This window comes from Lissotriton vulgaris, chromosome 3_1 (genome assembly GCF_964263255.1).
Source record: "Lissotriton vulgaris chromosome 3_1, aLisVul1.2, whole genome shotgun sequence".
NCBI lineage: Eukaryota > Metazoa > Chordata > Amphibia > Caudata > Salamandridae > Lissotriton > Lissotriton vulgaris.
In genome coordinates this window covers 1,255,394,553-1,255,410,146 of record NC_141689.1, presented here as the reverse complement: position 1 = coordinate 1,255,410,146, position 15,594 = coordinate 1,255,394,553, and positions in this window count along the sequence as shown.

Genomic DNA, 15,594 nt, shown 5'->3' with positions numbered 1-15,594 from the left:
TATGAGGTGCAAACAAGGTTAACTCGTACCATGTCAATCTAGCACTTGTAAGGTGCTGGGTCTTAGTTCTGTTCAAAAGGATATCCACAGCATGCGGTACCATGACTGTGAGGTCTGTATTCAAACTATTCCCTCTGGTTGCCGGATGGCCACCGCTACTGCAGCCGTGACCCTCAGGCAGCTTGGGAGGGCTCGTGCAACACTATCCAAGACTGATGAAAAGAATGCACAGGGTCTTTGCTTCCCACCAAAACTCTGTGTTAACACTGAAAGTGAACAACCGTCCACCTCGTGCACATAAAGGGAAAAAGGCTTTCGGTAATCTGGAGTACCCAAGACTGGTGCAGAACAAAGAGCAGACTTTAAAGAATCAAAGGCTTCTTGACATTCATCCGTCCAGGGTAAGGGTTCATGCACATCTTTGTTTGTCAAATGCAACAAGGGTTTAGAGAGAAGTGAATAGTTAGGAATCCACTGGCGACAGTAAGAGGTTATGCCAAGAAAAGCACAAACATCACGTTGAGTACGAGGGACAGACATGTTAGTTATTACAGATATTCGCTCTGGAGTCAATCGTCTCCCCGCTTTCGACAGTAAGTGGCCAAGGTAGGTCACTTCCTGTCGACAATACTGAAATTTAGACAGGGACACTTTATTACCCTTTTCAGCCAAATGTTGTAACAACTTAACCGTGGCCTCCTTGCAGCCTTCCTGTGTGTCGGAGGCCACTAGGATATCATCCACATACTGGATGATCATATTCCCTGCTGGTAAAATTAATTCATCGAGAAATGCTTTCAAGGCTTGACTGTAAATGCTAGGACTTTCTGTATAGCCTTGAGGGGCGCGAGTAAATCTGAAGCTTCGGCCATCCAATGAGAATCCGAAGATATGTCTGCTATCTGGATGAATTGTAATGCTAAAGAAGGCATTCTTTAAATCGATTACTGAAAAATACTGAGCTGTAGGGGGAATCATTGTCAGAATAGCAATTATATCAGGTACTACCGGATATTGCGGGACCACAATTTTGTTGACCTCTCTAAGGTCAATTACAAAACGATATGTATTTTTATAATCCGGGGCTCTGTTAATTGGTGTCTTCTTCAAAATCGGTAAAATCGGGCTGTTACAAACATTAGCAGCTGTCTCTTCCACCACCCCCTTCTGGATGAGGTCACAAATAATGTGCAACAAGGCCTGTTCACCTTCTGGTGAAATTTTATACTGCGAAATGCGGGGCAGCTGGACATTAGGTTTCAAGGTTATTGACACATGAGCTATTCTTAACAGACCAACATCAGTATCTCCTGTATCCCACAGTGTCTGAGGAATCGTAGAGAATTCAGGGGGGAGGCTTTCATTTTTGGCAAAATATTGGGCTGCATTCGGGGGTGGTTTCTGCAGTGTCAAATAGACACCATCGGGGGAACAATAAATTTGTGCATGTAACTTTTTCAGAATGTCCAGACCCAAAAGGTTTCTCCACAATTTGAAGTTAACAGAAAAGGTGAATGCATAGAAATGGGACCTACAGTGAAGGGCAGAGGTTTAGAAATGGGGCTTACCACAGGTATTCCAGAGAATCCCACTGATACGTTATTTTGGCCAGACAGAGCAGCCCCTGGGACCAGTGTATGGGCAACTGAACTATACATTGCCCCAGTATCCACTAGAAATTTTCCCGATGTTCCCAACAGTTCCCCTTGTACATAAGGTCCCTCCTGGTCAACTGGTACTGTAAAGTGGACCCGCTCTGTCCTTGGATGTCTCATGCATAATCCTGTCCATCATACCCATCATCCCTATAGTTGTCATTGTAGTACTGTCTGGTTTGGGGATTGTCAAAATAATTTTTCAGAGAATCCTCATGTTGCAATTCTTCTTGTCTCATACTATTTCGGTCTATATTCCCCCGACCCCTTCCTCGTCCTCTATTACCTCCATTCTTTGCCAGCCACAGAGGGCAATCTGCCCTCCAGTGCCCTTCCTGTTTGCAATAGGAACATTGATATATACCAATGTTTGGGGGACCTCCTCTACCTCTTCCTGCCATTGCACCCCTCTGGAATGAGCCACACCCTCCCCGTCCTGCGCTCTGTCCCCTGGTAACCTGCTGCAACAGAACCCTAGTCTTCAAGTCCTTAGTCTTCTTTTCTGACTTTTCTTTACTTTCATTCTCTCGATGTTCATAATATTGGGCCATACTGAGAATCACTGACGGGGCAGCCGTAGTCCACGTGCACTCGGCTGCTTGGAGACGGGACATAACTTCGGGGAGTAAATTCGTAACAAACCGATTCACAAACAACCGTATCCCACCTTCCGTTGATAGGTCTTGCCCACTAAAGTCTATAAAGACTTTCTCAAACCTGGTAAAGAAATCTGACACACTTTCATCCTTCTTCTGTCTACAGGTGGTTAATTTGTCCAAATCAACTTTTCTAGGAGGGAGGAGAGTCTCAATATAAGTAATAATTTTAGCTGGTACTGCTAGTACCTCGTCTCTAGGTTTTTCTCCAGGCTTTCGTTCTTTGTCCCAAGTTTTTAATTGGTCCCATGTCCCTCCCAACTCGGGGGCATGGTCCGTGTCATGTATTTGTCTCCAAATATCTACCGGGACCAAAAGGCCAAAGAACAGCTCGATATCGGGTATTGTCATGATAACGGAATTGGCGGCCTCAGTCAATTCCTTATAGTAAGCAGTGGGATTTTTACGGGGGTCGGGGAGCTGAGCTTTTAGAGTAAGGACCTTGCTTCGTTTCCAGGGGGTATAAACCCATTGTTCCTGAAGCCTAGTCTCCACGCGAGCTCTAGTTACTTGGCCACCGCCGTCCCTTAATTCAGGTAGTTCAGGATAAAAGAGGGGATGCACCTCTCTCATGGGGTGCTGCGCTCCCCAATCGGCGCACTTTCGGTGCATTCGTTCGCGATAATGCACCAGAGTTGCTACGCTCTGATATACTTCATCAGCTTGTAATTGGAATTTAAAAGCTCAATCTCTTAAATCACGCAGTATTTGAGGAGGTATTCCTTCCTCGAAACACTGCTCCCATAGTGAAATCAATCGGATAGTCATATTCTCCAATGCCAGTTGCTGCAACTGGTTCAAAATCTTTCATGGTTCTCCAAATGTCTTCCAGGGTGTAAATGGTGTTCCGCATACACTGGGATGCCTGAATTACTATGGCCTTTCTTTCTTCCGTACCCAATAACGACCTAGTATAGACGAGCTGATCACTCAAGTCCGGTCTAAGGCGTTTGGGCGTGGTATCTAGACACGCCGTGTATCGGGGATCTATGGCGGTCTGAGTTGGAGGGGAGAGAAATACTGGGTGCAAAGGGGATGGGATAGCCGCGTCCGGCTGTAGGAATATCAAAGGTGAGGTAGTTGGTCGGAGAGTGGGAGGGGGAAGTAATGCACTTCGTACTGATCCGTCAGCAGGGGCCGTGGCAGCCGTTACCGGTGCTCCCGCGGCCGATGCTGTTAAAATTTGGCCCGCCCGTAACAAAGCCACGGTTGGGTACAATCCCTGTGGGGCATAAGGAAGGGGTGGTCGGGCTTCTAATAAATCCTCTATCTCATCTCCAGTCTCTGGTGGAGTCATATAACTTTTGTCCGTCTCTAAACGGAACTGCCTATCCATTTGTGCAATATTTTCTTCCACCTTCCCTTTATCATAAGCTATAGCTTTCTGGGTGACTGTCTGTCCTGATTTAAGCTTTCCCAATTTCTCTTCTCTTATCCGTCGTCGTTTTGCCTTCTTCAACCATAGGTTCAAGGAGTAAAACATCGATTGGCGGCTTTTCTTCATTAACAGTTTGTTTTGGATGTAATTAATCTTTTTCTCGTCAAACGACCCCGTTAGAGGCCATTGCAAATTGGAATTATCTTTTGTTGTACTTATTCCAAATTGTATTAAACAAAATCGGTATAAGATCGTGTTTCACATACATATCAAAACTGGGGCTGCCCTCGGGAGGGGCAGGCTGTCTTTCTTCCAACCGTTTATTTCGTCGACAGCAGCACCCAAAACATATTTTACTAAAACAAGACATTATTGTAATGTTCACACAATTCTATTCATATACTCCACACACCATTAACATTTGGACGCGCCCTCCTCACCACTCCCACTCTCATATTCTTGTGTGTTCTCGCAATAAAGTGCTGTAAGGCGTCGCAAGGCAATAACTTTTTCAGTACTGGTTACGTGTTCAATACAAATGACATGTCTTCAGAATGACTCCTGTTCGGGGAACCGATTCAGCAGAATTCCAGACCAACAAAATTCATCGACAAAAGGAACAGTCGCTAGACTGTTCTGAGATCACCTGGTAGGCGAACCACGTACCCTCTTACAGGCCATCCCATGGTCCTGTTCTGGTTGGGCCGGGCGTCTGGGCACGTAGCTCCAGAACCCACAGCTTACCCAGTTGCTCCCAGGGATTTCCCGAAGAGGATTCGGCCGAGCGAGTAACTCAGTACACCGCTAAGGCACCAGATGTTGTCTCAAGTTTTCACCAAACAAATCCGTGAGGTATCTACCCGCGCAGCCACTTCGCCGCAACGTCAGACCCTCAGATTCCCTTGTGGTCCGGCTTCCCCGGCCACCTTCAGAATGCAGTTAACAGCTACCAAGGAGACACTTCTTCCAAGTGTTTCTCTTCCAATACAATCAAAATTCACTCACCTGGTGCACTCAGGTCGATTGCAAATTCTCCACTGCCGACTCCTAGACAGACCGGCACAGTCTGTTTTTCTCTCGGGTTAAGCCCTTAGGACTACGGCGTAGGGTCTTCAGCATCTGGGAGGGATACTGGGCTCGAGAGTGGAATTTCTTGTTTTCGTACCACAAACGGGTGTTTCAAATCAGGATTCTCTTTCCGTCCACCCACTCGGCCAGAACTCCTCCCTGTCCCTTCTACTCCTGTTTACAGGAGGGGACGACCCTATCGCGGAGTCCCGGCGGAGTCGCCAACTGAAGGAACCAAAATTATACTAATGGACTATACTCACCAATAGCCCATATACCTTATTCATAAATAATAAGTCAGTCGGCAATGGAGAAGGTTCAATCATTTATTCTGCAGATACAAGCCCCGACAGGGAAGCCTCAGGCTACATGACCCTCGGAGGTGCGCAGAGGAGACCGACTACATACAAACAGGGCAAAGCATATATACGTTTCACACATAGCACAATGTCACCTTACTAGGAAAGATACAACTTGTCAGTGAGCCAGCAGGAAGACCCATATAAGGCACAATTGATTGCTAGTAGCTGGGCCTAAGCTATTCCGGGGCAGGTCAGTAAGGTGCCTCCCTTTCTATCTGTAGCTCGGGGAGTGCAGGAACGGGATCTGCTAGAATGTGCACATCCCACAAGAAGGGCAGGTGTGACCTTGGATTTCCCTGAGCTACAAACTAACGAGTGGAGGAGACAGCTAGGTCTGCCATCGTGGTTTCATGCAGAAAGCCTAATCACGTGATTTCAGGGAAACAGTATTGGAGACAGAGAAATGAAACAAGATGGCTCCGGTCACACCAATAGGTTTAAGCAACACTAAAGTGAATCGTTCCTGACTGTAATAATACTATGTGAATAATGCAATGCTAACGTGCGGTTATAAGGTTATATTGTATATTTTAGGCCAATAACATGTATTTATTGTATTTATATCCCATCAAAGTGGCGGATGCGAAGGAGCTGTTAATGATGTCCTGGAGTTGGGGTGCAATGATGGAGTCGGCTTTGTTGAAGATGTGGTGTGGGCATGGGTCGGTTGGGGAGCCGGAGTGGATGGTGTTCATCGTGCGGGTGGTGTCTTCGGTGCTGACCAAGGTCCAGGTGCAGAGGGTAGTGGTGGGGGGCGCTGGTTTGGCGGTTGGGTGCGTGGTCTGTGCGCCGAAGCTGTTGTGTATGTCGGCGATCTTGCGGTGAAAGAATGAGGCGAGTGAGTCGCAGAGGTCTTGCGAGGCTGTGATGTCTTTCTTGCAGGCGCTGGGGTTGGGGAGCTCTTTAACAATGCTGAAGACATCTTTGCTGTTATGGGTGTTGTTGTCCAGTCGTTCTTTGAATTTTGTCCTTTAGGTGGTGCGGATCAGCTGGTAGTGTTTGCGGGTGGCGTTCTTGAGGACTGTCATGTTTTCTGTTGTCTGGTCGTGGTGCCAGGCTTTCTCGAGGGTGCAGCAGTTTTTCTTAGAGTTTTTGAGGTCGTTGGTGAACCACAAGGCTTTCTTGCTGCCGGGTCTGCTGGGGGGTTCTTCAGGGGTGCGAGGTCATGGCGCAGTTGGTGAGCCACTGTGTGAGGTTACGGGCTGCTTCGTTGGGGTCTGTTGTGTTGGTGGGGGGGCTCTGGCTGAGGGAGGTGGTGAGCTGGTCGGCGGTGATCTTGCTCCAGCTTCTGCGGGGAACCTGTTGCGGGTGGTGGTGGGTCGTGGTTCTCCTGAAGTTGAAGTGGACGCAGCTGTGATCTGTCCAGTGTAGTCCAGTGGAGTGGCTGAAGGAGATGTACTTGCTGGAGGAGAAGACGGGGTCAAGCATGTGGCCGGAGTAGTGGGTGGGGGTGTTCACCAGTTGATTGAGTCCGAGGTTAGCGAGGTTGTCCAGCAGGGTGGCGGTGTTGCTGTCATTGTTGTTCTCCAGGTGGAAGTTGAGGTCCCCTAGGAGGATGTAGTCTGAGGAGGTTAGGGCGTGCGGGCTAACGAAGTCTGCGATGGCTTCGCTGAATTGTGTGCATGGTCCCGGGGGTCTGTAGATGAGAGTGCCTCTGAGGGTGGTCTTGGGGTCGGTGTGTATCTGGAAATGAAGGTGCTCGGCGGCGGTGAGGGTGTCGTCGGAGTTGGTCGTGATTCGGATGGTGTTTCTGTGGACGATGGCGATGCCTCCTCTGGTTTGGTTGACGCGGTCCCTCCGGGTGATCTTGTAGCCATCCGGGATGGCTACGGCAATGTCGGGGGCTGAGGAGGCGTTCATCCAGGTTTCTGTGAGGAAGGCGACGTCTGGTGATGTTGTGTCGAGGAGGTTCCAGAGTTCGACGGCGTGCCTGTGGACGGAGCGGGTGTTGAGCAGGATGCACTTGAGGTGATTGTTGCTGGTGCTCGGCTTGGCGGGTGCCGGGCAGGGTCGGAGGCAGGTGAATTTGCAGGTTTGGCAGGTGAAGGGTCCGTGGGTGCGTATCGGGGTGGCTCGGTAGCAGGCGGGGTTCCAGCCGGTGTTGAGTGCGTGGAGGGTGGCAGCGTCGTAAGGTCGTCGGGTGGGCAGGCCTCGTCGAGATCCAGGGGTCCTGGCGAAGGGCGCGGTCCAGGCGCGGACGGGCGCAGACGGGCTTGCCTTAGGCGCGCCCGCTGCGCGGCCGCCGTGCGGCCTCCATATGAGGGGAAGTGGGAGGGAGGAGCAGCTGGGAGGCGGGAGCGGGGCGGCCAATGGGCGGTGGGTACAGAAAGAAAAAGGGGCGGGCGGGCCACGAGGGAGCAGCGGCGGGAAGTGGGGAGCGGGGGGGGGCACACCAAGGGCAGGGATACAACAACTACGACAAAAATAGAAATACCAAAAGTACAGAAAATAATGCACAATTTTAAGACACAAGTGAGGGCAACAGCAGAAAGCTGAAAAAGGAGAAGGTAGCGGCAGGGGACGCCGAGGCCAGGGGCGAACCTGCGGCGCAGGGGGCAGAGACGCGCTCACAGCTGAGGAGCCGTGCGGAGTGGGGGGTGGCCTGGGGTCAGGTCAGGTACCGGCACTTCCCAGGAGCAAAGAGGATGTGTGGAGAGGGATTACTGGCACTTCCCAGGAGCAAAGAGTGGAGAATGAGTACTGGCAATTCTATATTTACATTTAAAGCGCTGCTTAAATGTGACAGAAGTTTGCTATCAAGTTCCATATGAACAAAGGGGTTGTTTTGTTAGGTTTTCCCGTGGCATTATACATTGTTTACTACCCCTGAGGAGGCGTGAAGAATTGTAGCCTTATGTGGACGCCATCACTGGAGTAACCCCTGTTTAAGATCCGTGGCCGCTAGCGCTGGGATCTCTGGTGCTAGTCAACTCTTCCGAATATTTATGAAAATTGCTTTTCTAAGCCTCAAATTTCCTGCGTCCAATGGGCTACTTGTGCAATATTGTAGAATTATAAGCCTCATTGCCATAAACCCTGCTCAGTTTACCAATTAGAAGGTCGTTAGTAAAGCGCTGTGTGGATCGAAATGACCACTACACAACTAGCATGCCGGTTTACTTCACTTCCCTCATTAAAACCTGCTCCCACTTATAAAGTTGTTTTATTGGCCTTTTAACGTGTGCACTTCAAACAGTGACACTCAGGAGAACGGGTCGCGGCAGAGTGACGCAGCAGACGCCGTTTTAGGAACCCCAGCATGGCTAATGAAGTGAGCTTCAGCCAAGGCACTGGGGCTTCCCGTGCACTTTATTCTGCTGATAATTCGGAACATGCTAGTGGTGACAAGCTGCAAAGCACCCCCATGGAGCAGCCAGCTGACCTTGGTGCGAAGCGCTGGGTTAAGAGGTGGGCAATAGTGCCTGTGAGAGGTTAGCCTGGCATATGATGTCCACTATTCTAGTGGGCACCTTGCACCAGTCTAATCGACACTTATTGATGGTGGTTGTAAAGTCAACCTTATAGACAAGCTATCCTAGTGGTAGCATGGACCAGCAGTCTTAGGCTAAGACTTCAGAGAGCATGTGAAGCAAGCTGTTTTACCAGTTATAATCCCTTGATACCAAATGAAAGGACACCACATAAGATATATATCAAATATATATGTATTTATTTCTGACACAACCCCGCTGCACTCTTAATGAGGTCAGAGATCGAAGTACATCACAAGTTACTCAATTAGCATACGATAAGTTGCACAAATACAGTTATGCCCTAGGGGCCTCACAAACCATATACTAAGTAAGTGGTATAAGAACCACTACAGAAATAGTAAGTAGGCCTAGGGCCTAGGGAATCGCTGGGGCTACACTAAACAACCAAAGGTTAAGAAGTAGGAGACCCACGGGAGACGCGTGCAGTGTCTAAACACAGTTTCGAGTTACCATTGACTTATAATGGAGAACGCAGAAGTTACAAAGTTACTGTTTAAGGACACTTCCGGATGGACTACGGTAAAACCCCTTTAGACTAGGACACTTCGAGAGTCAAGACCCATAGGAGCACCGGAGTACTCGTATTACCTCACCCAGGGAAGACGGGTGCATAGGTGTCTTTTTGTGTCGGTTTTCGTCGGCGTTTTCTACGGAGACCTGCAAAGAAATGCTGCAGGCGACCAGAGGAAAAGTGTCCGGGTGGATCCAAGGGTGGATCAGTGAAGTGAAGAACCTGGAAACAGAGGGGACAGAGTCTGGGTCACTAGCCAGTGACCAGGAAGGAACCAGGCAATATCACGATGATCTGAGGTGAAGAGGTGAAGCTTTTCTCTGCAGCCACGAGGACTAGGAGGTGTTGACGATGACCAGGATCTGGATTCGAGCTGTCCCACAAAAGATCTAGTTCACTGCGGTGTTGGTATCTGGACTGGACCCAACAAGCCTTGGCAAGCGCAATCCACGTACGAAGTGAAGATGGGCTTCGGGTCAGACCAGCAAGGTCTGAGGAGCTTCCCCTTTGCAGGGAAGCTGGAGCAAGCCTGGAGCAACCAGGGAAGCAGTTTGGTTTCAAAGGTTTGTCTTCAGGGGGCTCACTAGCCAGCGGGCTAGCAACCGGGAAGACGCATTGAGCTAAAATGCAAGAGCGGGCCCCACGCGGCACTCGTGGAGTGTGGAGAGCTGAGCTTCGGTGCAAATGGCACAGATCTGGGGCTTCTCGTACCCCAATGCGCAACTGCAAGGGTACTTCAGTAGTTGAGCTGTTAGCAAAAATTCAGGATGTCTAGGGTGTCTGGTCCCACATCTCTTATGTCCGCCACGGGTCTCAGCTTTGCTGTGGATGTGGGTAAGAGTCAGAGAAGTCTGGAAGTCCAGTTTCTATGTCACTGAGTCTTCGGGTTCCGGCGGGAACATCAACAAAGAAGACCAGCAAGATACTGGTGATGCTTGTTTGCACAGGGTGGTCACTCCTTGACCACAAGGGAGAAGTCTTCAGTCTTCTAGTCACAATAGAACGTTGAAGGTCCAAGAGTTCTGTATCAAACTTTCGATCCAGGATAATCGAAAGTCCTGAGGACACAGATCCTATACTTATACAAGGGAAAGGGGCTGGATTACCTGTTAGGAACCTCCTATGGTTGGACCTGGGAAGGGGGTGCTTACACCCCTTTCCCTTTGTCCAGTTTTGCGCCAGAGTGGGGCTGGAGTGCCCCAGCAACTGGTTTGAAATGGGCTATGCATGGAGCACCTTGTGTGCCCCAGGCAGTGTCTCAAAAGCATCTGCTGATGCAGCCCTCCCTGTCCCAATACACATCTGTCTGTCTGGGGAGGTGCTGACACCTCCCTGGACAGGAAACCTATTGTCCAGGCCTCCCCTGCCGGAGTTTCGTCCAGCAGCAGGAGGTCAGACTTGTGTCTGTGGCAGCAGCATCCATTTTGTGATGCTGAGGCTCTGTTTAACTTTAACCGGGTAAAGCAGTAACCTACATGTCTTTTCCCTCTAGAAGGGAGGAATGCTACCCCCGCTGCCAGAATTGGCGGGGGGGGGGTAGTATTCCAAAGTGTTTTACACCTTACACGACATGTTTTGATAAAGCCAAACCAAAGTTAGCATTAACCGCAAAGATTATAATGCACTTAAGAGTATATGGTTTGGCTATATCATAGAACAGCTATAAGGAGATGGTTCCGCAAGCTGCAGAGGGGCTCAGCTCATGCTAGGGCACCCTCTCACATAAAACCAAGCACTCTGCCTTCGGGATTGTCGAGGCCTACCATAGGAGTGATTTATAGGTGCATATGTGTCTATATATATGGGTAGATATAGGTATACTATATCTAAGTAAGGGGTGATTACACCACCTTACCCAAGCTGAGTGATCAGCCTGGGGTGTCAATTTGGATGGCCAGACAGGGGTGGCATAATACATGCTGCAGCCCCTGGTAGGCCTTGGATGCACCTATGCCCTGGGTACCTTTGGTACACTATACAGGGGCTCACAAAGGTGACCCAATACCCAATCAAGTATGTACCTAAAGTACATGGAGTCCATTTTATAGGGAGAGCAGATAGCCTGGGGCCCTGAATAGCAGGATCCCAGGCCAACTAAGTCTCAAACCAGCAAAACACTAGGAAAAAAAGTTAGGGTAACCATATAGTCAGATATCCACCTTCCTACAGTGCTTCTTAAGCAAATAAATCTTTTTGACGTACGCTGAAGTGACTCTCTGGGCTGTGCCTTTCATCATCCTTAGCTGCTTTTCTTTGAGAAGTAATAGATTCAATATATATTCTTAAATTGAGGAGAAGCATGGAGGGGAGGCGCCTTAGTTTCTTTGGTTAATTTTGCTCATAGATAAGGAGAAAAGTGGCTTTTCTTCCCCGTTTCCAGTCACCACAAGCCGCCGTCTGGCAGTGCTGCCTTTGAAGCTGGTTATCTTAATCCGCAGCATCGCTCTGTGTGCTCAACACCGCAGAGCTCTGTGTGGGTGCTGTTTATCCCGGTGCAGGTCGTTTGTTGCCAGGCAGGTGTGAATTGTCATTAACACTTCTGCACAAACTGCATTGTGCGTCTGGATATTTTGTTGAGCAGGTATGGTGTCGCAAAACTGAAAAATTCAGAAAGGATATCAGGCTTTTTTCACAGGAAAGAGCATACCCTTATCTGACTCCACAATTTTATTCTAACTCGGAGATTGCCGACCGAAACCAGGGACCACCCCATTGGGGTAATCGAAGAGTCAATACGTTCTCTGATACCACCGACTCAAGGGGGAAGGTACACCGAACTATGACCCTAATTACATCGCTAATTACCAGCAGCGCCAAGACTCCTTTCACAGACCCTCTGGACAGGACCATTTTTTAGGGAACCGCAGGGGCAATTTCCGACCCAGAAAGCGGACCCCCCAAGGGAGGCAATTCCATCAGGGTCAGGCACGACCACAGAGATATATTCAAACAAGGCAAACTTAGTATTGGAGAACTTGAATGCTATTCCAGTATTCAATCTGTCTGATGCCCATATCTCCACGGAATCCATGACTCTCTTATCTAGAGGTCTCTCATTTGTTCTCTCTATTGGGTTTGACCGTTTTGAGTTCACCAAGGACCTTCATTCTTTCTTTAGGAAGATACTTCTTGAAAAATTCTTCCTCACTCGTCCCACCCTTTTGGAACCGGACAATGCCTCGGGCCTCAAACCACCTTTGAATTTCACCCCTAGCCTAGACCTCCTCGGACCCGAGGTAGGGATTTTTGAAAAGGCGGTGACTAAAAAGATTGAAAAAATGATCAAATACGTCCCCAAGCCGGATCACAATCTACAGATTGGAGAGAATGCGGTTTTGAAAGAATTCCGTGAAAACCAGAACCTTACTATCAAACCTTGTGACAAAGGTGGGGGGATAGTGGTTTTCAACACTTCCACCTATTTTGAAAAATTGAACCACTTCTTTCGTCCACCAGACATTACCAGCGAATAATGAGGTGCCCCGAAGAACCCTTGAAACATCGCATCTTGACTTTGGTTAATTCAGCGGTAGAGGAAGGATATATCTGCACTAAGGAAGCAGAATATCTTACCCCCACATATACCAGAATGCCCATTATTTATGGCCTACCTAAGGTCCATAGGGACATCATGGATCCCCCGATGCGACCCATCGTATCCACGATCGGGGCCGCAAATGAGCCCCTATCAAAATACGGGGACCAGTTTTTAAAATCTCTGGTTAGCCAACTTAAATCGTTCATGAAAGACACTGAACATTTTATTTCCAAAGTGGAGAAGATGCCGTTTGATTGTAAAACTGAATTGTAGGTAACTATGGACCTGAAATCGCTTTATACTAACATCCCCCAGGATGGAGCGATCCAGGTCCTAGAAGAAATCCTGACGAACCAGAATCATCTCCCCAATGCCCCCTTGATCCTGAATTGTCTCAAGATTGTTTTGGGTGAGAACTACTTTGAGTTCAATAAAGAGTACTCTCACCAGGTACAAGGCGTCAGCATGGGGACCTCGTGTGCCCCCAGTGTTGCCTGCCTGTACATGGGCAAATTTGAAGACAAAACATCTATAATGAAATGGCACCCTTCTTCGAGAACGTGCGAGCCTGGTCGCGCTTTATCGATGATATTTTTTTCATATGTAGGGGTGACTGTGAATCTCTGAATGAATTTGTGTTATGGCTGAATTTGGCTGACCCTAACCTTAAATTCACCGCCAACTCCAGCGACACCAAAGTTCAATATCTGGATGTCTGGGTCAAACACACAGAGGGCGAACTATTGGTATCTTTATATACCAAACCGATGGCCAAAAACACCCTGTTGGAATATGGGAGTTTCCACCCCGTTGCCAAAGGGAATCTATCCCCTTCAGCCAGTTCCTTTGTCTCCAGAGGAACTGCATGGAAATGAAGGAGTTCCTGCTTCAGGCCGATATTCTGAAACTTAAATTGGCCCAACGTGGATATCCATCTCGAATCATTCGAGACTCATTCAAGCGTGCCAGATACTTTAATAGGGAAACTATGTTCCAAGAACGCAATATTGTGGTTTAAGATCGATTGTTGTGCATCACCAAACATTCCACAATTAACCACAAATGGAGACAAGTGGTCAATTCCCTGTGGCATCTTCTTAACATTGGAGGTAATGAAACAATGATACCCAAACCACTCTTTGCGTTCCGTAGGAACAAAAACCTACGCAATCACCTGGTACGCGGCACCCTGCCGGCACTTGGGAGTACCAGACAAACTGGAATTCTAGGACTCCCTTCAGTTGAAGGCCACCATCGCTGTGGAACATGCCAGGCTTGTTCGCATGCTATTGTGGGAAGCGCCTTGGCAATTGACAATCGTATTATCAACCTGAGCGGAATGAGCAACTGTCGTTCGCACAATGTTGTGTACGTCATCTTATGCCCATGTGGGTTGCCACATGTGGGTGAGACAGGGCGTGAATGCCGTTTACGGATTGGCGAACATAAGTCAAGCATTAGAAACTTGAAAAGTGGGGCCCCACTTGTTCAACATTGGATCAATGCCAAACACATGGAATCGGACCTTAAATGGTCGATTCTTGAGAAAGTACGTACCATAGCAGGGAAGGACAGTACCTCCATTAGAAAGAAAAGGGAGAGGGAGGTCTTTTGGATCTTTCTTCTTAATTCTGTGAAAAAGGGCCTAAATGAACGCTGCCCATGGGAAAACGCAATTCTATGAGAGATTCGCGTTTTTCCTGGACTCTCGTTCATACCTACAGTCCATTTGTCCTCCCTGCTGGCGAGCATGGTTTTGGTATAACGGCTTGACATGTGTAATTTTCATGATCTCGCACTACTCCACCCTGGTCCCTTGTACAGAAACCATGAGAGTGAATCACGACTGGTTAATCTGGTCTCTTTTTTTACCTTTTTCGGAAATGAGTGATTTGTCTTCTGTTAGAAGTGTTTGCCCCTTACCTGCCCCAATCTGAATTTTGATTACCATTACGTCCTGATGTCCATGGTCTTTTTGAGCTTTGTATCATGGACGGCTATTATTGAACTTTGCGCCTTGCCTTTCCATCTGTCCCATTGGCGACTCCATTTCGGTTCTACTTATACTTCCTGATGTTCCATTCCAGATCTTCCCTTTCCCCTATTTCTCCACCTCCCACCAGCCCTGCCTCCTTATTGGACCGGGACCTTACGCAGGAACTATTTAAAACCCTGCTGATTTTCCCGCTGGATACTTCTGGGTTGCTGACGGTTCGTCAGTATCGCATGTTGGAATGCTTGGCGTCCTTCTACTATCGCTATGCCCCACAGGTATGAATTCTTATTTGCCGCTTTGTTGATACATACCTTAGAATAAACCCCCACCCGTACCTGTGCCTACTCTCCGAAATTCGGGTCTTCCTTGACCAGGAGGTAGGTGGACTGACTGGCTCTAATCCATGTACTTTTCACCATTTTTTTAGACCCAGCTGTTTTGGATTTGAATCTGTTATCAGCACGAGCGGATCTTTCTCAGCCACTTTGGTTTGGGTGTGCATCGTGTGTTAAACCACCGCCCTTGAGCTGGTCGCCCTCCCTGGTTTCTATCTTATTCAGAGTTGGGTAAGTCTATTTATGGTGGCGAGCCCTGATTTAAACATGTTAACACGAACAGCTCATCTCAGTCCTTAATAGTTTGAACTTTGATGCCTGAACCCAGGCTGTATATTTTGCCGTTTTTGTTTGTAGAACCACCTTCTTAACACTCCTTGGTTCTTTCTGTTGCCATCTTATCGTAACCACCGAATTCACATGGAAAAATATCTTAGAGAATCGGTCAGGATACCGTGAAACCTATTCCTTTTTCTGCACTAGTGAGTATAATCCACGCCCGTGACATGAGCGCCCTTAAATTGTCTTTTTTGGGGGAAGAGACATGTTTGGCTGATGCGATAAGACACCCTAGAGGGGTTGCACTACTGGCAGTCAGCTT